The following is a 26,376-nucleotide window of genomic DNA, read 5'->3' as shown; positions in this document are numbered from 1 at the left end:
AATTTTTAAACAATAAGGCAGAAAATTTAACAAAAATTATTAAAGCACAATTACCCAGACTTAAAACGATTTTGAAAGTTTGATTTAAAAGTAGCAATCACGAGATAATTTACTACAAATAAATAAGGAACAATATATCGTATAAATATCTTAGCAAAATACTTCCAATTTGACATTCGAGTGCAGAAGACAGTTTACTCTATTAAAATGACTGTTTCAGAATAACTGCGAATTAGTTAAGAGTATTTAAATTATATGAATTATAGCACGAATAAAACATTGAAAATAATAAATGATTAATTAATATATGTCAAAATGTTTTGCAAAGATTTTTCAAAAAACGATTTTGGGATAAATGTAGACGGCCTTGCAGAGAAACTGAGTATTTTCAGAAGTAAAGTTGCATTTGCAATAATTATGAAAGTTATCACATAAGAATATGTAAGATATTTAATTATGAAATAATAAGACTATTAAGTACATTTGAGGCTGTTGCACTTATAACTTTATAAGTATAGATTGAAGTCGTAGCCAAGAAATTATAAGGTTGATGAAACAATTCGTTATTTATTTCCTGAATGTATACGTTCGAATATAAATGATCAATAAAAAGTAATTTATTGTTGAAAAAGTATAGAATAAGATTGTTTTCATACATATTGTTAATATAGATACACAATTATATTTAGTTCATAAAACGAATGATTAAAAATTAAGTCTCATAAAACAAATTTATTAGTTAAATTGAAATACATTGCTGTAGAAATAGTGAGACCAAAAAAAACAAAGAAAATGTTAAAATTCATACTTCAATCTAAGGTTAGATTAAAATTAAAAGTAGATCATGATTATCAAAGTATTCAAAGTATGAATCAGATGCAATTCTGTTTTCGAATTTTATAAACATTCGATGATATTATATTCAACATTATTTTTCACACAAAATATATTATTTATTTATAAAAAGGAAGTATAATAAGTAGAAGATTTCGAGTATATAGTATTATGCATTTGGTTATTAACAAATTAGTTTTTTTTTAATTGTTCATAAATTATTTTCAGAAATTATTTACAACAGTGCTTTCGAAACAATAAGACAAATCCAATTAATAATTACATGATGGCATTGAAAAGATTTCATTTTCTGTAAGAATATATAAAAACTGTTTTTCCATTTAGTATATCTATTGATAATAATTTGCATATAAAATCGCACAATAAAAATTTGCATCATTTAAATTTCAGGTACTTCACAATTACCAATATTGGCTAAGGGAAAGCTATTGGCTAGTTTCATTGCGAAATTGCAAATATCAACACATAGCATTTATAAAAATAGCAAAACAGCGAAATTATAACGAAACGAAGATAATTGGATTTTACCCAAAGAAGTGTTGAACATTATGGACATCATCGTTGCCAAAATGGATGAGAAACCTCAGCCACAATACTAAAGAAACAAAGATATACTGTATTATGCTTAAAGCTTTAAACAAAAACTTGAAAATTTCATCTTTGAAAATAACATGATTAATTTGAATATGAAAAGAATATAAATATAAAATCTTATATTTCATCAGGCAAAATTTTTAAAATAGGAGCTTAATATATGAATGCAAAGTATAATTCGATTTAATATTCCATAAAAAAGAGGCAATCGTATGGCAAAGAGGCAAAAAATATATTATTTACTTTCATATTTAATTTCATTTAAGATGCTCGACATTAATTCATTGAAAAATACACCAGTATAAAGAGATAAGAAAGATGTTACAATATGTTACAGTTTTTTAGTCCAGAAATAAGGTGGCCCAAAAGTAAAAATCAAGAGTTTATTAGAGTAGTCAGAAGCCCAAGGATCTTCCAAAGAGCAGAGTAGTAGACAAATATATATTGGCCCAATATTTATTTTATTTTATGGCCCAAAATTACAAATAGAAAAGAATTTATCATCAACTGCTGATTGTTAATTAGTATTATAATTAAATCGTTTAAAAATATTTATAATATGTTGATAATATTGATAAACAATTACAAAAGAAGACAACATCTCATTGCCAAGTGATTTAAATAAATTCAAAATAGCTTGTATTTTAGTAGGAGTATTTTTTACTTCCTACAACCACAGTCATTGGTGGCCAATCACGTCCAAGACAAAAAAAAATATAAAGAAATCGACAGCGTGGTCAGAAAGGGCAGACTGCCAAATTTAGTAAGTAAGGCCACAACAAGTAAATACATTTCAATAAAAATCGGTTCAAAAATTTCAAAATTACATATTGAAATATGTACGAAATCTAGATTTCATAGATGCACTCAAACATTACAACTTAGAGACGGAAGAACATTGATTGGATACTTGAGAAGCGTAGATCAATTTGCTAATTTAGTTCTTCATCGAACTATAGAATTTTGATTAGGATTATTTAGAACAGGATTCATGTAGGAAAAGAATATGGAGATCTTCCTAGAAGAGTATTTATAGTTCGCGGCGAAAATGTAGTCTTATTAGGACAAATAGGCCGAGAAAAAGAAAAAAATTTAAATCTTATTAAAGTTTCTGTGGATGATAAAAGTATCTTACGGATAAGCATTGGAATTGAAAAATTTCACTTTACAGCTCTTACTATATAAATTTGCATATTAATTTAGATATTTAAATATGAGTTAAAGTAAAAGTAAATTTAGTTGAACAGATTATTTGTATTTCTAGTTACAGTAAATATAGGAAATAAAATATAACTCAATAAATACACAGTTTGCGGCACATATCATTCGATAATTTGAAATAAATGTTAGAGGTGAGTTTTCTAACATTTCATAAAAATCATTGATAAATATATTTGTACATATTAAAAAACAGCGATGCTATATAATATAAAAAATATAATAGTAATTTTTTTTTTAAATATCACATATCAAAAATAAGTCAAATGACAAAAGTTAAATGCATAATAAAATAAATTAAAAGCATAAAAGAAAAATCTTGATATAAAATATTATCAAATTTGAATGAATATATAAAAATTGATTTGCTTTTTGAATTGCAAAATGAATCAACAAAATACAAGAATAAAAATGCAAACCGAAGTTCAGAAAAAATATAGAAAATGTTATTATTGCTGAAATAATTGTCGATCAAAAATTAAATAGATAAATATTCAGACATGAACAATTTGTGCATGTATACGTAGATAATATCAATTTTACATTAAGTTAAAAGTTGATCAGGATTAACAATGTCCCTAGTAGAAATGTATCGTGGCTAGAGGGGTAAAATATCGTGGCGCAATATTCGAATCTTGTCTTTAGATGGACCGGGCAATATTTGTTTTCAAAATTATGGAAAATTTGGAAAATTCATCGGAAAAGTGTTTTATATGGTTTATTACAAATAATAAACATGTTTACCATCTGATTTACGCCTCTAATTTTATATTTACACGAATTATACATGATTTTTAAATGTGGGTTTCATGCATTTTTTTTCTGGGCGACCAAGATTCGTTTTTTCAGTATTATCGAACTTGGGAAATACATGGTATTTATAAGGGTCAGGAAAAAAATTAACTTTAAATAATTAATTAGCCCCAAAATCATGATTAAGGCTTTTAAAAAGACATATGTTCGATCGCAATTAATAGTTTGATACATTTTTCTTATAAATTCAATATAAATTTTAAATGTGGGTTTTATGCATTTTTTTTCTGGGCGTCCAAGATTTGTTTCTCCAGTATTATCGAACTTGGGAAATACATGGTATTTATAAGGGTCACGAAAAAAATTAACTTTAAATAATTAATTAGCCCCAAAATCATGATTAAGGCTTTTAAAAAGTCATATGTTCGATCGCAATTAATAGTTTGATACATTTTCTTATAAATTCAATATAAATTTTAAATGTGGGTTTTATGCATTTTTTTTCTGGGCGTCCAAGATTTGTTTCTCCAGTATTATCGAACTTGGGAAATACATGGTATTTATAAGGGTCACGAAAAAAATTAACTTTAAATAATTAATTAGCCCCAAAATCATGATTAAGGCTTTTAAAAAGACATATGCTCGATCGCAATTAATAGTTTGATACATATTCTTTTAAACTCAATATAAATTTTAAATGTGGGGGTTATGCATTTTTTTTCTGGGCGTCCAAGATTTGTTTCTCCAGTATTATCGAACTTGGGAAATACATGGTATTTATAAGGGTCACGAAAAAATTAACTTTAAATAATTAATTAGCCCCAAAATCATGATTAAGGCTTTTAAAAAGACATATGCTCGATCGCAATTAATAGTTTGATACATACTTCTTTTAAACTCAATATAAATTTTAAATGTGGGGGTTATGCATTTTTTTTCTGGGCGTCCAAGATTTGTTTCTCCAGTATTATCGAACTTGGGAAATACATGGTATTTATAAGGGTCACGAAAAAAATTAACTTTAAATAATTAATTAGCCCCAAAATCATGATTAAGGCTTTTAAAAAGACATATGCTCGATCGCAATTAATAGTTTGATACATACTTTCTTTTAAATTCAATATAAATTTTAAATGTGGGGGTTATGCATTTTTTTCTGGGCAACCAAGATTTGTTTCTCCAGTATTATCGAACTTGGGAAATACATGGTCTTTATAAGGGTTACGAAAAAAATTAACTTTAAATAATTAATTAGCACCAAAATCATGATTAAAGCTTTTAAAAAGTCATATGCTCGATCGCAATTAATAGTTTGATACATATTTCTTTTAAATTCAATATAAATTTTAAATGTGGGGGTTATGCATTTTTTTCTGGGCAACCACGATTCGTTTCTTTAGTATTATCGAACTTGGGAAATATGTGGTCTTTATAAGGGTTACGAAAAAAATTAATTTTAAATAATTGATTAGCACTGAAAACACGATTAAAGCTTTTAAAAGGTCATATGCTCGATCGTAATTAATAGTTTGATACATTTTTTTACATTAATGCCTTTGTGTAAGTGTCAATATTAAAACCAATTTGGGCTCCATATAATATATTGATAAACAATATTAAAATCCCATTCAAAACTAATATAAGCTCAATATTGAAAATCAATATATGATTAATATAAATAAACAATATTTACTTCAAATTCAAAATTATTATTTAACCCACATTTAAAAATATTATTTAATTCATATAAAAAACAGAATTTAACTCATTGATAATATCTTAGCTAATACATAGCTAATCATTGATCCGCTCGATCGTAATTAACAGTTTGATATAAATTTTATATGAATTCAATATAAATTGTAAATATTATATTCACATTAATTTTTTCTTTATTATCGAACTTGGGAAATAAGTAACATTTACATTGGTCAAGAAAATAATCAATTTTAAATCATCAATTAGCACCAAAAACATCAATGGCGACTCTTAAAAAACATATTTTTGATCAGAATTAATTAATTAAAGCTAAAATAATTAAATTCATTATTAAACGTGAAGATATGCAAAAATCTTCATTTTCGATTTTCGTCTCATTACTATAAATACCCTAGGGGAAGTTAAAAAAGCAATAAATAATTTAACTATATTGTATTTATTTATTAACTATATTATTTAACGACATTGTAAGTATGTCATCATTCAGTAAACAAAACAAAAATAAAATTATACAAGATTATAGTAGTACAAAAGTACCAGAATAATTAACAAACTTAAATAATGTCAGTACGTACCGCACTGAGAAAGAAAAATTAAACAAAATGTTTGATAAAAAAAAAATCAAAACTTCGAATAAAATAAATGTTAAATAATGAAATTTTGTAGTTAGTCAAATGACTTGCTTAAATTTGTTTTTTTCTAGTTTGGTATGTATTAATATTATTCAAATCTGTTATCATCTGTTAAATCTGTTAATATATCGATTTATATTTATAAATAGAGACGATTTAAAAATATTCTGAAATTGCACTATGTACATGTATATGGTTTATGTATGAACATCTGGTTTTTGAGAATGTCTCTTCTTTCTTTCATATAACCGATATTTGTATAAGGCTATCTCGCTTCGTGTACGGTCCTTCTTACGAATCGTTGTCCTTCGTCCTCGGTGTTTCTAGAAGACGACTACCTAACTATATGTCAGTTATGGCCGAACTTATTTTATACGTATTTTATGAACTAATATTATATCATTGCACTTTTGTTTTAATTATATAGCATTTTTAATAGCAATTATTATTTATATTACTATACTAGTTTATTATTTACATTAATGTTATTTAAGAGTAAAAGTTTAATTAAAAAATTTATTTAAAGGCAAAAGAAGTCTTCTTTAAATTTATTACTGTGTACATAGCAAATAATGTGATTATAAAAAATGCTTGTTGGTTAGTTCTTGAAGAAGAAAAGAATCCATAAGCCCGTAACGTAGGATAAAATAAGTGAAATATTATTATGTTTTGTGAAGATAAAATTTATTTAATATAATTCAGCAAAAAAAAATTAATAATAAATATAAACATTAAAAATTTTCTAAATGTAAACATATTTGATATAATGATAATTAATAGCAATTTTATTAATTTTGTTTTGAATATTTTCTAAGTAACGTTTCACTGATTATGCAATTTACTAACTCTCTTATATTGAAATGAATGAAAAGGGAGTTATGGATATACTTTACTGACTACTACACTGAATAAACTAATAACCACAAATTAATGAGCGTATACTTTGTAACATAAAATGATACAAAAACATAAAAATACATAAAAATATGTTAGAACCGCCCTTTGATTAACAATGCTTTAAGTCTGCATCACCACCGAACGCACGGAGCACGGAGCCTCGCATTTTTCAATAGTATGAAATTCGTTACGCAGTGCATTTAGCAATTCTTGTTGAATTTAGAATTTATTATAATATTAAAATATATTCATAATATATAGTAAGTCTGGAAAAATGTGAATATTTAGTGAAAAATAAAATGATCTATAATATCAAATGATAATTGGCTAAAAACATATTTTGTGAACAGTTTATAAATAAAATCAAGCGCTTAATTAACATAATTTTGAGTTTCATGTTTAAGGTACGTAAGTATATTTATTACTTATATTATGTAAACAACATACATATTTAGTAAACAATGATGTATTTTATATATTCTAGATTGACTAAATTGAAATGGATGTAAAATCAGCTGTAATATAAAAACTATCACATAGCAAAAATGGATTTGATAAAAGGTAATAAAAATATTAACAAACTTATTAAATGCAGACTTTCCAATAATTTATTATCGCTTTTGAATATTTGATATTCGTATTTCCATCAACAGTTTTTTGTTTTAATTTAAAATTATAATTGTACTGTTTTAAATTAATGTTAAAATTTTATATTAACTGTATTTTTAATTATTTCAGATTTAACTGTGATCGAGTTCTAGAAAATAGTAGTTTTCAATAAACTACAATGCCAGAAATGTTTTTTTATTAAAAGCTAAGTAATTGAATTTATGATGAGTTTATAAAATCAATATATTCCAGAAATATTGCTATAAAATATTAATAAATTTTATCTTATTTCAGGTGTAATCGTGATCGAATGCAAGAAAATGGTAAAATATGTGTGAAAATATCCAAATAATATAAGAATTTCCACCACTAATTAAAATACTTATAAATAGACAATTAAGGCGATAGGATTAACAAAGATGAGATTATGATTTACCATTAAGATCCTCCAAATTATTATAATGACTGAAAATATTTTGATTGTTCTATATCTTATTATCATAATGTGTAAATTGTTAATAAAATTATTAAGATTCAATACATAAACTATTTAAAAATGTATGTATTCATTTAGAATAAATAAACTTTTATTATCAATGAGTTAAATACTGTTTTTCTATATAAACTAAATAATATTTTTAAATGTGGGTTAAATAATAATTTTGAATTTGGGGTAATTATTGTTTATTTATATTGAGATTATATTGGTTTTTTATGTAGGGTAAATATTGTTTATTTATATTAATCTTATATTGGTTTTCAATATTGGGCTTATATTACTTTTGAATGGGATTTTAATATTGTTTATCAATATTGGTTTTATATGGGGCCTATATTGGTTTTAATATTGGATTTATATGGGAAAATGTTAACAGAATAATATTATAGCAATATTGGTAAACAATATAGAGCCCATAAAAAGTACAATATTGCGCCACGATTCGTTTCTACTAGGGGTATGTGTAAAAAAAGCAGAGTTAATTCATTTTCAGGTTATATCTATATGCAAGCAGTTGCAAGCGAATGTTTATACAATTAAGAATGAATTTATAAAAAATTGTAGAGAGTATATAACACAAAAAAATAGTTCGAAATATATTAGAGGCCCATAATTTTAAATAGATAAGCAAAACTCATTGAGAATTAATTTAAGAGATGAATAAAATAAATCGCTACTTTTACAATATAGCAAAAAAGAAACAATTTGTTGAATATTCCAAATCGAAATTCATAAAGAAATACTCAAATAGATATTAAAATGTTTGACAAAGAAGTATCCTAATACGATGTTTACATAAATTTAGAGGGCCTTGCAAAGTAATTGAATATTTTCAAAAGTCCAGTCGGATTTAGATTAATTATTTGAGTAATCAAATGAGAAAAAAATATTACATCAATTTTAATAATAATAAAATAAATATAGAAAATATTAGGGCGCTTTTGCGGAAATACTGGCAAAGATACGTGAAATTCTTCAACAATTTCAACAACAAGTTTTCAATAAAAAAGATATATTTCAACAGATGAAAATGAATTTATAAGTGCAAATTATATTTGAATTCAATATACCACCAAGCAGAAGCATAAGATTATTAAATAATAATATTATAAGTATAAAGTAAAGTAGTAGACAAAAAGTATAAGGATGATACTGTTAGAATATAATCACTAAAAAGTTTTTTGTTGTTGAAAAAAAGAGTATAAGTGTGTAAAAGAGCATTATTCACATATTAATTTCATATAGATTGTTAATATAGATACACAAATATATGTATTTAATAAAACAAATGATATAATTTAAATTAAGACTCATAAAACAAATTTATTAGTTAATTCATTATTAAAAATGTAGAATCGTAAAAAGCATTGCTGTCAAATAAATAGTGAGACCAAAAACCAGCCAAATCAAATTATTACTTTAATAAAAAGATATTTTGTTAAAACTAAATGCATTATGTCAACCGATTTGCTAAAAAAGATGCAGAGAGAAAAGTGTTTACGTTCAGATTTTTTCTATATGCAAGTAGTTGAAATAATTAAAAAACTAATGATAAGTTCAAAACAAATAATTAAAATGCAAGTTATGTGAAATAAAAATCAGTAAAAACAGACAAACATCGTTAAATTCCAAAATTAATTTACGATAGAACAGAGAGCAAAATTAAAATTTATACTTCAATCTAAGATTAGATTAAAATTAAAAGTAGATCATGATTATTATAGAATTCAAAGTATGAACCAGATTCAATAATATTGTTTAACATTATGTTTCACATAAAATATATTATTTATTTATAAAATGGATGTATAATAAGTAAAAGTTTTCGAGATCTATGCATTTGGTTATTTGGTGCAAATAATAAAACAAACAGAAGCACCTATTCTAATATGAATATTGTCAAAAATTAAAAATATTGTTGAATGGTATTAAGATTGTCATTGCTATTGGCTAAATTCATTAGCAAATTACAAGTTTTTACTCTAAGCATTTACAACAATAGCAAAAATTGTAAAAAACGATGATATTTGGATTTTATCCAAAGAAGTGTTGAACATTATGGACATCATTGATGCCTCATGATGGATGGATGAAAGGCCTCAGTGACAATACTAAAGATACAAAGATATACTGTATTATGCTTACAAACTTGAACAAAAACTTGATAATTTGATTTATGCAACTATTTAAAGCGTTTTGAATCATAACATTTAATATATATCGTTATAAATAGGCACGACGTAAACGTAATTCTGTTTCAAAGGAAAAAGTTTCGATTTATAATTAAAAGAATTCAAGAAGTTGATCCATTCGACGAAATTGGTGAAGATAATTTTCGCGATCATATCAATAATTTAGCCAAGAAAAATAATGAACTGAATTGCATATGTTTTTGTAATAAATTCAATCAAGATTTGTGTTGTGCAGAAATTGTGGACACATCTGTCCTAAGTGCAAAAATTGAGAAGATTAATAAAATCAAAATAAACAAACTAAAGTAAAATACAAAAGTATATTAAAAAACGTTATGTCATTAACATTTTCAAGTCAAATTTGAGGAAATACATAAAAATTGATTTGCTTTTTGAATTTCAGGATGGATTAATGAAATAGAAATGCAAACCGAAGTTTAGAAAATATATAGAAAACGTTCTTATTTGTAAAATAATTGTCAATCAAAAATTTAATAGATAAATATTCAGACATGAACAATTTGTGCATGTATATGTAAATTTTCTCGATTTTACATAAAATTTGAAGTTGGCCAGGATTAACAAAGTATTTGAATCAAGTGCCAGAGCATTGAATAATGTGATTTAAAAAACACTCCAAAATTCTAAATATTTCACATGAAATATGTAATTCATTACTAAAAATAAGTATAATAAGTATAATTCTTGGCAAAAACGAACAGACATGGAAATGATATTTTAAAAAAATGATACTGAAACAGAAAGTGCAACATTCTTAAAATTTATTTTTATCCTTAAATCAAATAGGATTTTCATTTTCACAAAGTTCACAATATGAACATATTATTATAGTTGATAAATTGCATACAAAATCTAGTGAAATTTGGATTAATTATAAATGTAATAAGTCATTAAATGCAGAAATTCAATAATATTTATAGTGCAGAGAGAATATATGCAGAATCTATAAGATTCCATTTATGGATTAATAAATATACCAACACAAGGCACAAAATTTAACAAAAATTATTAATATTTAATGATTTATCAAGAGCTGAAGCGACTTTGGATATTTGACTTTTTCAAGCAATTCATCTAATGATCATAGAAATAAGTTCTAAAAATACAAATTGATTATATTTGGATAAAAATGTAATATAGGCCTATTTTAAAAGACATATTAATCAATTGTTACTTGTTCATTATGGATTCAACAAAAAAATGTTAAACTTAAGAGTTGATGAATTTGTCAAAATTGAAATTTACGATTTTAACTATAAATAGATTTATATGTATACATAAAACATTTGCTAAAAGCATTTGATTATAAAAAATAAGTTATAATGAAGAATAATATATTGTATAAATATCTTCAGAAAATAGTTTACACTATTAAAGTGTATTACTTTTTTAGAATAGCGAATTAGTTAAGCAAAAAAATATTAGGTAAAGTTTTAATATATTATGGTAATATAAATCACAGTATGGATATAACATTGAAAATGATGAAAAGCCGAAAAAATATTGTATGATTGGTATACAGATGACAAAATGTTTGATAAAGAAGTTCCCTAATATGATTTTTACATAAATTTAGAGGGCCTTGCAAAGAAATTGAGATTTGGTAAAAATTAAGTCGGATTTGCAATAATCATGTAAGTTATCACATATGTATGATACTTAATTATAAAATAATAGGATTATTAATTGAATTCGAGACTGTTGCTTTTATAATTTTATAAGTATAAAGTAAAGTCATAAATGGAAGTATAATTAGTAAAAGTTTTGCAATAAAAGTATTATGCATTTGGTTATTTGGTACAAATAATAAAACAAATAGGAGCGCCTACTCTAATAGGAATATAATCAAGAATTAAGAATATTTTTAAATCGAATCTAGATTGCCATAATATTGCTCATATAAATTAAGAAAGTTAAATTATATATGATATATACAATTATTTCTGTTTATTAAAATAAATTGAATTCGAAATGAAACAAAATTAGTTCTGTTCATGATTTGAAGACGAAATATATGACAAATCCATTTAATAATTGTATAATGGAATTGATGATTTTTCAATAAGTATAGATAAAAATAGTTTGTTCCATTCAGTATATCTATTGATGATAAATTGCACCTCATCGAACAATATAAATTTGCATCATTTATCTTTCAGGTACTCTGCAATTGCCAACATGGGAAAGCTATTGGCTAATTTCATTAGAAAATTACAAAGTTCTACAAAAACTAGAAAATTTGATGTATGCAACTATCTGAAGTATTTTAGTATAGTAAAATCTTAACATTTAATATTTATCGTTACAAATAGGCACGAAATGTAATTCTGTTTCAAAACAAAAAGTTTCGATTTATAATTAAAAGAATTCAAGAAGTTGATCCATTCGACAAAATTGTTGAAGATAATGTTCGTGATTATATCAATAATTTAGCCAAGATAAATAATAAACTGAATTGCATTTGTTATTGTAATAGATCAAAATTTGTGTTTATTAATATGTTGAAAAATTGAGAATAATACTTATGAAATTAATCATAATATAATATATTAGATTAAAATATAATATGGTTTTAAATAGTTACTAACTTATATATGAAAAGAATCTGAATATAATTTATAATTTTCGTAAGGCAAACATTTTAGAATAAGAGTTATGAATAAAATGTATTTTCATTTATGACTTCTAAGTATAAGTGAGTTCAATATTTAATAATGATTTCCAAATTTAGTAAGTAATCGGTTCAAAATTTTCAAAATTATATGCAGAAATATGTACGAAATATAGGTTTCATAGATGCGTTCTGAGTCGTCACAATATAAAATTAATTAACAAACAGTTAATTTAATACTATTAAATAAGTGTGCAAATTTATCAACACTTAATATTTGATCAAATTTAAATTTAGAGACACAAAATCAGAAAGAGAAAATTTTATTACAGATATGCATCGAAATTGAAAACTTTCATTTTATAGTTCTCACCATATAAATATTTATATTAAATTTGATATCTGAATACGGGATGAAGTAATGGTAGGTTTAGTTATACAAATTATTTGTATTTTTAGTTATAGAAAATAGAGCAAATAAAATATAACTTATTATTATTATTCGATAATTTAAAATAAATGTTAGGAGCGAATGTTAATTCCTAATGTTTTATAAAAACGTTGATAAGTATATTTGTATATATTAATAAACAGCGACTCAAATATTCTCAAATAATTCAAGTGAAATTGAAATAATAATTATCACAAATCCTCTAAATACAATTTGCAAATATAACTGATAAAGTTCTAAATACAGATTTTGGCATATATAAAAATTTGTTGAAAAATTTATATTTATAAGTTAGTTTATATTCACATATTGAAAATATTATAGAATTATTCATATATAAATAAAATTTTCAAGTCAAATTTGAGAAAATTCATAAAAATTGGTTTGCTTTTTGAATTGTAAGATGAATCAACAAAATACTAGAATAGAATTGCAAACCGAAGTTCAGAAAAAATATAGAAAATGTTCTTATTCATGAAATAAGAGTTCATCAAAAATTAAATAAATGAATATTCAGACATAAACAATTTTTGCATATATGTATATGTATATAATTATATCTATATTGCATAAGGTCAGATTAAAATCAAAAGTACCCTATATTAGGTATTAGAAGTACCAGTACTAGAGCAATAAATATTGTGATTAAAAAAAAGGAATTCAACATTTTATATGTTTCACATAAAATATTTTATTTATTTATAAATAGTAAGTATAATAAGTAAAAGTTTTTGATATAATTTGCGAAGTTTATAGTATTTTCTATTTGGTTATATGAGAAACGAAGAAGCAACCATGTGCATTCATGATATTTTATGTGACGTGAAAGAATTAAAATGCAACAATTTTTATTGTTTATTCAATAAATGCAAACGTTGAAAACTCAAGAAAATTTCATTAGAATTAAAGAAGTTTGAAACAAATATATTGTACAATATTATTGTTATAAAAATGTTAATATGGATATATAAAAACAAATATATTATTGTAGAATCGTAAAGCTACAGCATTGCTGTAGAAACTGTAGTATCAAAAATTAATAATTAAAAAGATTTTTGTCACAAAATGCATTATTTTAACCGCAAGTGTAAAAACAGTAACTCTATGCAAGTAGTTGAAAATATTAAACAACGAATGCTTATACAATTACAAATATATTTATAAACAATAGCTCAGACTATACAACACCAAAAAAGTTTCTTTATTCGTTAAATATAGTTCGAAATATATTAGATATAGTTCAGAATGACAAAATTTAGTGAACAAATAGATAAATTCAAAACTCAATGAGAATTCATTTAAGAGATGATGAATAAAATAAATCGCTACTTTTACAATATAGCAAAAAAGGACAATTTGTTGAATATTTAAGTCGAAATTCATAAAAAACAAACAAATTATATATATTGTCTTTAACATGTTTTTAAGTTTTCGTCGATTTCTAGCAAAAACAAACAGATTTTTATATAAATATGAATGTTAATATAAGTAAATAAGGAACTATAAAATTGTAGTATAAAATATTAGTAAAATCAGTTGACAAAAATTTATAATGCATAGATAATACCTATATTCAAGACTTCATTTAGCGATTAGTTCTGCATGGATTTTTAAACAATAAGGCAGAAAATTTAACAAAAATAATTTAAGCACAATTACCTAGACTTAAAACGATTTTGGAAGTTTGATTTAAAATTAGCAATCACGGAACAATATATCGTATAAATATTTTAGCAAAATACTTCCAATTTGACATTCGAGTGCAGAAGATAGTTTACTCTATTAAAATGACCTTTTCAGAATAACTACGAATTAGTTAAGAGTGTGAAAATAATATAAATTATAGCACGAATATAACATTAAAAATATTATGATTAATTAACAGATGTCAAAATGTTTGGCAAAGATTTTTCAAAAAACGATTTTGAGATAAATGTAGACGGCCTTGCAGAGAAACTGAGTATTTTCAGAAGTTAAGTCGCATTTGCAATAATTATGTAAATGAAATAATAAGATTATTAAATAAATTTGAGACTGTTGCACTTATAATTTTATAAGTATAGATTAAATTCGTAGCCAAGAAAGTATATGGTTGATGAAACAATCTAATTCTTGAATGCATACATTATTTGTATAATTCGTAGTTGAAAAAGTATAGAATAAGATTGTTTTCAAACAGATTGTTAATATAGATACACATTTAGTTAATAAAATGAATTATTTAAAATTAATTCTCATAAAACAAATTTATTAGTTAAATTGAAAAACATTGCTGTAGAAATAGTGAGACCAAAAAAACAAAGAAAATGTTAAAATTCATACTTCAATCTAAGATTAGATTAAAATTAAAAGTAGATCACGATTATCAAAGTGTTCAAAGTATGCATCAGATGCAATTCTGTTTTCGAATTTTATAAGCATTCGATGATATTATATTCAACATTATTTTTCGCACAAAATATATTATTTATTTATAAAAAGGAAGTATAAAAAGTAGAAGATTTCGAGTACATAGTATTATGCACTTGGTTATTAACAAATTAGTTTTTCTTCAATTGTTCATAAACTATTTTCAGAAATGATTTACAACAGTGCTGTCCAAACAATAAGGCAAATCCATTTAATAATAAATTGATGGCATTGAAAAGATTTTATTTTCTGTAAGAATATATAAAAACTGTTTTTCCATTCAGTATATCTATTGATAATAATTTGCATATCATCGCACAATAAAAATTTGCATCATTTAAATTGCAGGTACTCCACAATTCCCAATATGGGAAAGCTATTGGCTAGTTTCATTGGCAAATTGCAAAAATCAACACATAGCATTTATAAAAAAACAAAAATAGCGAAAATGTAAAAAACGAAGATAATTGGATTTTATCCAAAGAAGTGTTGAACATTATGGACATCATCGATGGATGGACGAGAGACCTCAGCCACAATACTGAAGAAACAAAGATATACTGTATTATGCTTAGAGCTTTAAACAAAAACTTGAAAATTTCATCTTTGAAAATAACATCATTAATTTAAATATGAAAAGAATATAAATATAATTTCTTATATTTCATCAGGCAAAATTTTTAAAATAGGAGTTTAATATATGAGTATAATTAGATTTAATATTCCATAAAAAAGAGGCAATCGTATGGCAAAGAGGTAAAAAATATATTATTTACTTTCATATTTAAATTAATTTAAGATGTTCGACATTAATTCATTAAAAAATACACCAGTAGAAAAAGATGAGGAAGATGTTACATTATGTTACAGTTTTTTAGTTCAGAAAGGTGGCTTGAAGTAAAAATCAAGAGTCTATTAAAGTAGCCAGAAGCCAGAATGATCTTCCAAAAAGCAGAGTAGTAGACAAATATATATTGACTCAATATTTATTTTATTTTATGGCCCAAAATTACAAATAGAATAGGATTTATTATGAACTGCTTATTGTTAACTAGTATTATAATTAAATCGTTTAAAAATATTTATAATATGTTGATAATTTTCAAGCAATGTGTGCAGAACGTGGTGGACATACACCAGGACGGCGATGAAAATATATTATGAATGAAAAGGCAGCAGGATCCAACATTTACAAAAGAAGACAAAATCTCATTTCCAAGTGAATTAAATAAATTCAAAATATATAAATATCGATTTTCAAGTGATAAACAGATTGCCAAATTTAGTAAGTAAGGCCACAGTAAGTAATTACATTTCAATAAAAATCGGTTTAAAATTTCCAAAATGACATATTAAAATATGTACGAAATCTAGGTTCCATAGATGCTAAAATTAATGACAAACAAGCATATAGTATAACAATTTAATATTAATAATAAGTAAGTTGCAAATTCATAAACATTTAATATTTGATCATAAAATCGGGAAGATAAAAATATCTTACGGATAAGCATTGGAATTGAAGAATTTTACTTCATAGCTCTTACTATGTAAAATTGTATATTAATTTAGATATTTAACAATGAGATCAAGTAAAAGTAGATTTAGTGAACAAATTATTTGTATTTATATATAGGAATTAAAATATAACTCAACAAATATACAGATTGCGGCACATATCATTCGATCATTTAAAATAAATGTTAGAGGTGAGTTTCCTAATATTTCATAAAAATCATTGATAAATATATTTGTACATTTCAAAAGACAGCGATGCAAATATGAGTTATTTACAAGAGAATAAATCTTCTAACAATGATTCGTTAGTTGCTACCAAATGTGTGAAATTTTACAAAATTTGATCAGTTTCAGTTGATAATATACACCATACACAACTTCATTTCACATTCAAATAATCGGCAAATTCAGAAAAGAAAATATATTTGAAGAAACAATTCTCATAATTTAGATTAAATCTGCAGTAACAGCTCTTAAATAGCCTCGTTCAAAAATATACAATGCAAAACAACTTTATAAATTTATGAAAAAAATTATATTATACATAAAATACGATATACGAATATGATAAAATATTTTAAAATATTATAAGAAGATCAGAAACATATTAAAATTGAATTCAAATAAGTTATTATAATTTATAGCAATTGTATATGCATAAGTATTTTGCATCTTTTAATAATACTTGTATGCATATTATAGATAATATGAATTTGATAAATTTTAAATATTCATTAATATAGTGATTTACATTATAAAATTATAAAAATACATACGATGAAAGCAAATATTTTGTGAGTATTAGTAAGTCTCCCTTTTGGAAGACCATTTTAGGGTCACATTGATATCCACAAATATAGGGTAAATATAGAGTAACGTATTATGTAGTATGTTTTGCCTTTTTCAGGCTTATTCCTAGTGCTATTTATAGCTTATAAAAATATTGATTATTATAGTAAAACATTTCCAGCCATTGTACACAAATAGACGATATATAGATTTTTCATAAAAGTTTGTAACGAGACATATTATAACTGCCCATCAAAAATTAAATATATAAATATTCAAACATAAATAATTTATGCATATAAACATATATAAATAGAATAAACATATATATAAATAGAATGAAATCTTTCAATAATGCATATTATAGATGATTTGTAAATGTCAATTTTTGCAGTATAGATATAAAATTGACAAAATTTGAGTAATTCATATAGCTTTTTGCTTTATAAATTCACAACAATTATTGCAAAAACTCAAAATTATGTCATAATCATAGAAAATTTCTTTCATTTTAGGCTTTTTCATTTCAATAATAATGATATTATATATTCATTCATTTGCATGATTCAGGCCAATATTTCGTTAGTATATGACCCTAATGGGAGACCTTTCTAGGGTTACATTGATATCTACGAATATAGGGGTAATCTTGGGCAACATATAAAGGGGCTTTTTAAGTTCTTCATGAGAACTTGAACAAAAATTTAATATATAAATATTCAAACATAAATAAATTGTGCATATAAATATATATATATATATATATATATATATATATATATATAATAGGGCAAAATATTTCAATAATGCATATTATAGATGATTTGTAGAATTGTGGCATACACATTTGTGGTATAATATATTGCTGGCTCATATGGAATATTGATAGTTATGATATATTTTCAGACATAGTGTATGAAATTAATATGATATTTCAGTCTTCTGCGACTACTTTCTAGTGCCCTGTGGCTTCAATCTTATTTTTTTTTTTTTTTAGGTTATGTTGAATTATTAGTTATTTTGGCAATTAATCTTGAATCTTCTAATGTTTTTTGGCTTCAATCTTGTTTATTTTGTTTTAGGTTATGTTGAATTATTAATTATTTTGACAATTAATCTTGAATCTTCTGATGTTTTTTGGCTTCAATCTTGTTTATTTTGTTTTAGGTAATGTAGAATTATTAATTATTTTGGCAATTAATCTTGAATCTTCTAATGTTTTTTGGCTTCAATCTTGTCTATTTTGTTTTAAGTTATGTTGAATTATTAATTATTTTGGCAATTAATCTTGAATCTTCTAATGTTTTCTGCTTAAATTTTGTTTATTTTGTTTTAAGTTAAGTTGAATTATTAATTATTTTGGCAATTAATCTTAAATCTTCTAATGTTTTCTGCTTCAATCTTGTTTATTTTGTTTTAAGTTAAGTTGAATTATTAATTATTTTGGCAATTAATCTTGAATCTTCTAATGTTTTCTGCTTCAATCTTGTTTATTTTGTTTTAGGTAATGTTGAATTATTAATTATTTTGACAATTAATCTTGAATCTTCTAATGTTTTCTGCTTCAATCTTGTTTATTTTGTTTTAGGTAATGTTGAATTATTAATTATTTTGACAATTAATCTTGAATCTTCTAATGTTTTCTGCTTCAATCTTGTTTATTTTGTTTTAGGTAATGTTGAATTATTAATTATTTTGACAATTAATCTTGAATCTTCTAATGTTTTCTGCTTCAATCTTATTTATTTTGTTTTAGGTAATGTTGAATTATTAATCATTTTGACAATTAATCTTGAATCTTCTAATGTTTTCTGCTTAAATCTTGTTTATTTTGTTTTAAGTTAAGTTGAATTATTAATTATTTTGGCAATTAATCTTGAATCTTCTAATGTTTTTTGGCTTCAATCTTGTTTATTTTGTTTTAAGTTATGTTGAATTATTAATTATTTTGGCAATTAATCTTGAATCTTCTAATGTTTTCTGCTTCAATCTTGTTTATTTTGTTTTAAGTTAAGTTGAATTATTAATTATTTTGGCAATTAATCTTGAATCTTCTAATGTTTTCTGCTTCAATCTTGTTTATTTTGTTTTAGGTAATGTTGAATTATTAATTATTTTGACAATTAATCTTGAATCTTCTAATGTTTTCTGCTTCAATCTTATTTATTTTGTTTTAGGTAATGTTGAATTATTAATCATTTTGACAATTAATCTTGAATCTTCTAATGTTTTCTGCTTCAATCTTGTTTATTTTGTTTTAGGTAATGTTGAATTATTAATTATTTTGACAATTAATCTTGAATCTTCTAATGTTTTCTGCTTCAATCTTGTTTATTTTGTTTTAGGTAATGTTGAATTATTAATTATTTTGACAATTAATCTTGAATCTTCTAATGTTTTCTGCTTCAATCTTGTTTATTTTGTTTTAGGTAATGTTGAATTATTAATTATTTTGACAATTAATCTTGAATTTTCTAATGTTTTCTGCTTCAATCTTATTTATTTTGTTTTAGGTAATGTTGAATTATTAATTATTTTGACAATTAATCTTGAATCTTCTAATGTTTTCTGCTTCAATCTTGTTTATTTTGTTTTAGGTAATGTTGAATTATTAATTATTTTGACAATTAATCTTGAATCTTCTAATGTTTTCTGCTTCAATCTTGTTTATTTTGTTTTAGGTAATGTTGAATTATTAATTATTTTGACAATTAATCTTGAATCTTCTAATGTTTTCTGCTTCAATCTTGTTTATTTTGTTTCAGGTAATGTTGAATTATTAATTATTTTGACAATTAATCTTGAATTTTCTAATATTTTCTGCTTCAATCTTGTTTATTTCGTTTAGGTAATGTTGAATTATTAATTATTTTGACAATTAATCTTGAATCTTCTAATGTTTTCTGCTTCAATCTTGTTTATTTTGTTTTAGGTAATGTTGAATTATTAATTATTTTGACAATTAATCTTGAATTTTCTAATGTTTTCTGCTTCAATCTTGTTTATTTTGTTTTAGGTAATGTTGAATTATTAATTATTTTGACAATTAATCTTGAATCTTCTAATGTTTTCTGGGTTCAGTCTTCTTTTTTTGTTTTAGGTAATGTTCTTCAACAAGTGAAATAATAATTTTCTTCTTTCTTCTATCTTCTGTATCATAGTGATCTCGTGCAGATGAATTATTAATGATTTTCGAATTAATTTTGAATCTTCTGTTTCTTATAGTATTTTTGGATATTTGTCAAATAATATATAATTTTAAAATAGCGTAGCAGCAACAAAAATCGTAGATGTTATCTCGGCGACAAACTTATGTCGAATGGCTCGCTAGAGGCGAGCGAGCCCTTTTATAACCTTGGTCGGAAGAAAGTTAAAATCGCCGTGGTGGGGAGAGTTGTGCTATAGACTGGTGGCGGATGGCATCGCGCCAAGGCAAGTTACATGAATTTTCTGATATTTATTCAAAATCAACTTAATTATTAAAAATTATAATTTAGCTAATTAGATAAAATATTTAGCTAATGCATGGCATTGTGCTTTAAGGCAAATTGCTGGAACTTTCCGTACGAGAATTAAATATTTCAGTAAAAAAAATATAATGAATAAATAATAATAATTAATTATTGATTAATAATAATTGTTTTAAATATTTTCATTTCAAATAAGAGATAATTATAATTACTGTATATTTATTCGTTAATACAATAGGAGAATATACGTCTTATGATTGCAATGATGCATATGAAATATATACATTATTAAACTGAATTGTAAATTTAAAATTTATATTTTAAGTATAAAACTTTGTATATTCTTGAATATTTCTTGAAAAATGTAACAAAATCAGTACTCATATTTTAAAAGTATATATTAAAATAATAACAATAATTTTAAAATTATATATAGTTTAAAATATCTGAAAATTTGATGTGCATATGTTCAATGATCAGACGGTCAAATGTATTTGTTTTACATTTTCATTATATTTGTAAATCAATATATAAATAAATATAAATATATAATCTGTTTAACAAATTAATTTAATTAATACAATATCTGTAATTATATAAAAGAGAATAATTTGTTTAATAATTGTTAATAAATTACATTTATAGAGCATGAACAAAATCTGTTAAGCAAATTAATTTAATTAATACAATATTAGTATTTATATAAAATAAATTAATTTGTTTAACACATTTTATTGTATTGATTTTAGAATGATGATCATTGAATTTGATTAATACAATATCTGTATTTATATAAAATAAATTAATTTGTGTAACACATTTTATTCATGTTCTATAAATGTAATTTATTAGTAATTGTTAAACAAATTATTTCATTTTATATAATTACAGATATTGTATTAAATAAATTAATTTGTTTAACAGATTTTATATTTATATTTATTTATGTATATTTATATATTTTATAAATGTAATTTATTAATAATTATTTGCCTGTGTACAGTGTATTGATTAGCGTTTATATTCATACAATAATTTTTTTTGTATGAATATAAACGCTAATCAAACGCACTGTACACAGGCAAATAATTAATAATAAATTGCATTTATAGAATATAATTATAAATATAAATATAAATATAAACATGAACATAAACATAAATATATAAATATATATATATATATATATATATATATATATATGAATGAATATAAATATATATATGAATATAAATATATAATCAATTAAACAAATTAATTTAATTAATACAAAATCTGTAATTATATAAAATAAAATAATTTGTTTAACAATTATTAATAAATTACATTTATAGAACATGAATAAAATGTGTTAAACAAATTAATTTAATTAATATAATATCTGTAGTTATATAAAATAGAATAATTTGTTTAACACATTTCATTTCACCCATTTAGTGCTGCAAAAATATATTTTATTGTATGAATATAAACGTTAATCAATACACTGTACATAGGCAAATAATTATTAATAAATTACATTTATAGAACATTAATAAAATCTGTTAAACAAATTAATTTAATTAATACAATATCTGTAATTATATAAAATAAAATAATTTGTTTAACTCATTTCATTTCACCCATTCAGTATACAAACATGTATTTTATTGTATGAATATAAACGTTAATCAATACACTGTACATAGGCAAATAATTATTAATAAATTACATTTATAGAACATTAATAAAATCTGTTAAACAAATTAATTTAATTAATACAATATCTGTAATTATATAAAATAAAATAATTTGTTTAACTCATCTCATTTCACCCATTCAGTATACAAACATGTATTTTATTGTATGAATATAAACGTTAATCAATACACTGTACATAGGCAAATAATTATTAATAAATTACATTTATAGAACATTAATAAAATCTGTTAAACAAATTAATTTAATTAATACAATATCTGTAATTATATAAAATAAAATAATTTATTTAACTCATTTCATTTCACCCATTCAGTATACAAACATGTATTTTATTGTATGAATATAAACGGTAACACAGTACACAGACAAATATTTATTAATAAATTACATTTATAGAACATGAATACAATCTGTTAAACAAATTAATTTAATTAATACAATATCAATATCAATATAAATAATTTGTTTAACGCATTTCATTTCACCCATTTAGTATGCAAAAATGTATTTTATTGTATGAATATAAACGGTAATCAATACGCAGTACACAGATGAATAATTGTTAATAAATTACATTTAATGAACACAAATTATAAGAAATATAATATGTTAAAAAAATTTAATTTCCGCAATTAGAGATATTATAAGTGTGTTTGAAAGACATCAATTAGAAATCGCTTTGATTATTTTTTAGTGAATGCGAAAATATTAATAATTAAAAATGAAAACTTTGAATGTCTTTAAGTTTCAAAGATTTTTGTACATTTTAGCATACCATAAAAAAATTGATGTATGTGGTGTTTGTGTGTATGTATGTATGTTTGGATACAATTTTTCGTCCACGATTTCGGGCGCATAGATCAACCGATTTGAATGGTTCAAAAAACATTCGATTTCCATTGATAGAGAGATGTGCTAATTAGTTTTTGGCAAAGGCAGGTCCAACCATTTCGAAGATACAGAGCTTAAAGTACAAAAACGGCAGTTTTTGAGAGAAATAAGCATCCGATTTGAAGGCTTCAAAGAACTTTCTGCTTGTGGTGGCAAAACAATTCCAATTTTGTATATGGTATATGAAAACATTTGCTTTTTGTATATTTTGTATGTAAAAACAGCTTTTTTTATTTCAATTTTTTTTTGAAAAGAAAAAATTTTATTTATCGATAAAATAATTCAGATTTTAATTTTGATTGTGGCTTATTTTTAAAGCTCACTTATATACTTTAAATAAATAATTTTAACTTCCCAATTCAGTTTATATAATTCTTAGAAATATTAGGCAAAGTTACATAAGGTATTTTGTACACTATGTATTGATTACCGTTTACATTCACACAATAAAATACATTTTTGTATACTAAATGGGTGAAATGAAATGTGTTAAACAAATTATTTTATTTTATATAATTACAGATATTGTATTAGTTGATTAATTTGTTTAACAGATTTTATTCATGTTCTATAAATGTAATTTATTAACATTTATCCGTTCCTATACTGTATTGATTACCTATTCATAAAATAAAATTCATTTTTGCAGCACTAAATGGGTGAAATGAAATGTTATAACCAAATTATTTTATTTTATATAATTACAGATATTATATGTTTCAAAGATATCGTTTGAAAATAGTTTTTAGTGCAAGCGAAATCTTTATTTTCGACATAAATAGTTGAACGTTTTGTCTAATAACTAATTTTAATTCTTCTTGATTAAGCGAATATTTAGACGAATTGAGAAGTTTATGCAACTTGCCTTTAGGCAAAAGGCAAACATCGATGTTGAAAAATCAAAAACCGTTCGAAAGATATTGGTTGGGAATCGTGCTGATTAGGTTTTGGTAAAGATCGGCCGAGCCGTTTTCTTATAATAAAGTGTTAAAAAAATTTTTTTCGTCGATTTTGATTATTATTTTATTGACGGTAGATACCATAGTCTTCTAGAATCTAGATCATACTAAAATATTACTGTCTTACGACAACTCGTTTAGCTTTAAATATTCGTCAAAATTTGCTAAAATTAGTATAGTTTTTTTGGCATTTGTCAAAATTAGACCTTTCATCAACGTTTGCTCAAAAACGCCTGAACCGATTTCAGAAATTTGAAAGCCATTTGATATATCTCGATGATGATTTTTGTTTCTCAGTTTTGTGCGACGATCAGCCAAGCCGTTTCTTTCTAATTTGGAAAAAAGTGCTAAACTTTTCGTCTAAATTTAAGCTCATACTACCGAATCGATTTTAAAGAATCAAAAACTGTTCGAAAGATATTAGTTGCGAATGATACAGATTAGTTTTAAGTGAAAATCTACCGACCCGTTTTCTTGTAATTAACTGTAGAAAAAAAGAAAATTAAGCCGATTTTTATGGAACTTTTTTTGGCGATATATATCATGGTCTTATGGATCCTACTGAAATTACGGCCTTACGACAAGTAGTTTAATTTTAGAAATTCATCAAAGTTTGAGAAAATGAGTAGTTTTTTTGACGTTTGATAAATTATAAATTAGACGATTTACTTGGTATAACGTGATAGAGTACTTGGTCTTAATGAACATACTAAACCATTAAAGTCCTACGGAAACTGGTTCAATTATAAAAATTTGTGATTTTTGAAAATATGCTTTAAGAAAACACTCCGAGTAAACGTGTTCGTACGGTTCCAATTATGTGTAATAAACCCACTCAGAATACTTTTAATCACTCATAAATTAATTTATTTTTTATTGATTAAGTCGATTATTTACACATATCGGGAAATTCATGTAACTTGCCTCAAGGTAAAATAGCAATACCAACTAGTTTTTAACTTCCCGTAGGGTAAGTTATTGTAATTGTCCAAAAATCGAAATTGAAAATCTTTGCATTTCTCGACGTTTTGAAGGTTTCTGAACATTTTGGCATACCTCAGAAAAAATGGATATGTGCGTGTATGTATGTATGAATACAATATTTCGTCCACGTTTTCGGGCGCACGGATCAACCGATTTGAATGGTTCAAAAAACATTCGATTTCTATCGACAGGGAAAAGAGCTGATTAGTTTTTGGCAAAGGCAAGTACATCCGATGAGGAGATACGGAGCAAAGAGTGCTGAAAATAAAAATCGATTTTTTGAGAGATCGGAGAATCCAATTTGAATGATCCAAAAAGCATTCAATTCGTAACGATGGGGAGATTAGTTTTTGGCAAAGGCAGGTGCAGCGGTTTCGGAAATACAGAGCTAAATGTGGGAAAAATGGCAGTTTTTGAGAGAACTAAGCGTCCAATTTGAGTGATTCAAAGAACTTTCTGCTTGTCTTAACAAAATAATTGATTTTGGAAAAAAAATTTGTTGCTTCATTTTTTTTTTTTTTTAATTTTTTGTATATCGAAAATAATTCAGATTTTATTTTTAATTCTGACTATAGTTCTAATATACTAAAAAAATGCCTTAAGG

Source organism: Ctenocephalides felis, unplaced genomic scaffold, assembly GCF_003426905.1.
Source record: "Ctenocephalides felis isolate EL2017-DRISC unplaced genomic scaffold, ASM342690v1 CF-g0.4_SCAFFOLD_01886, whole genome shotgun sequence".
In the NCBI taxonomy this organism is placed as follows: Eukaryota; Metazoa; Arthropoda; class Insecta; order Siphonaptera; family Pulicidae; genus Ctenocephalides; species Ctenocephalides felis.
Note: the sequence above shows the minus strand (reverse complement) of the source record.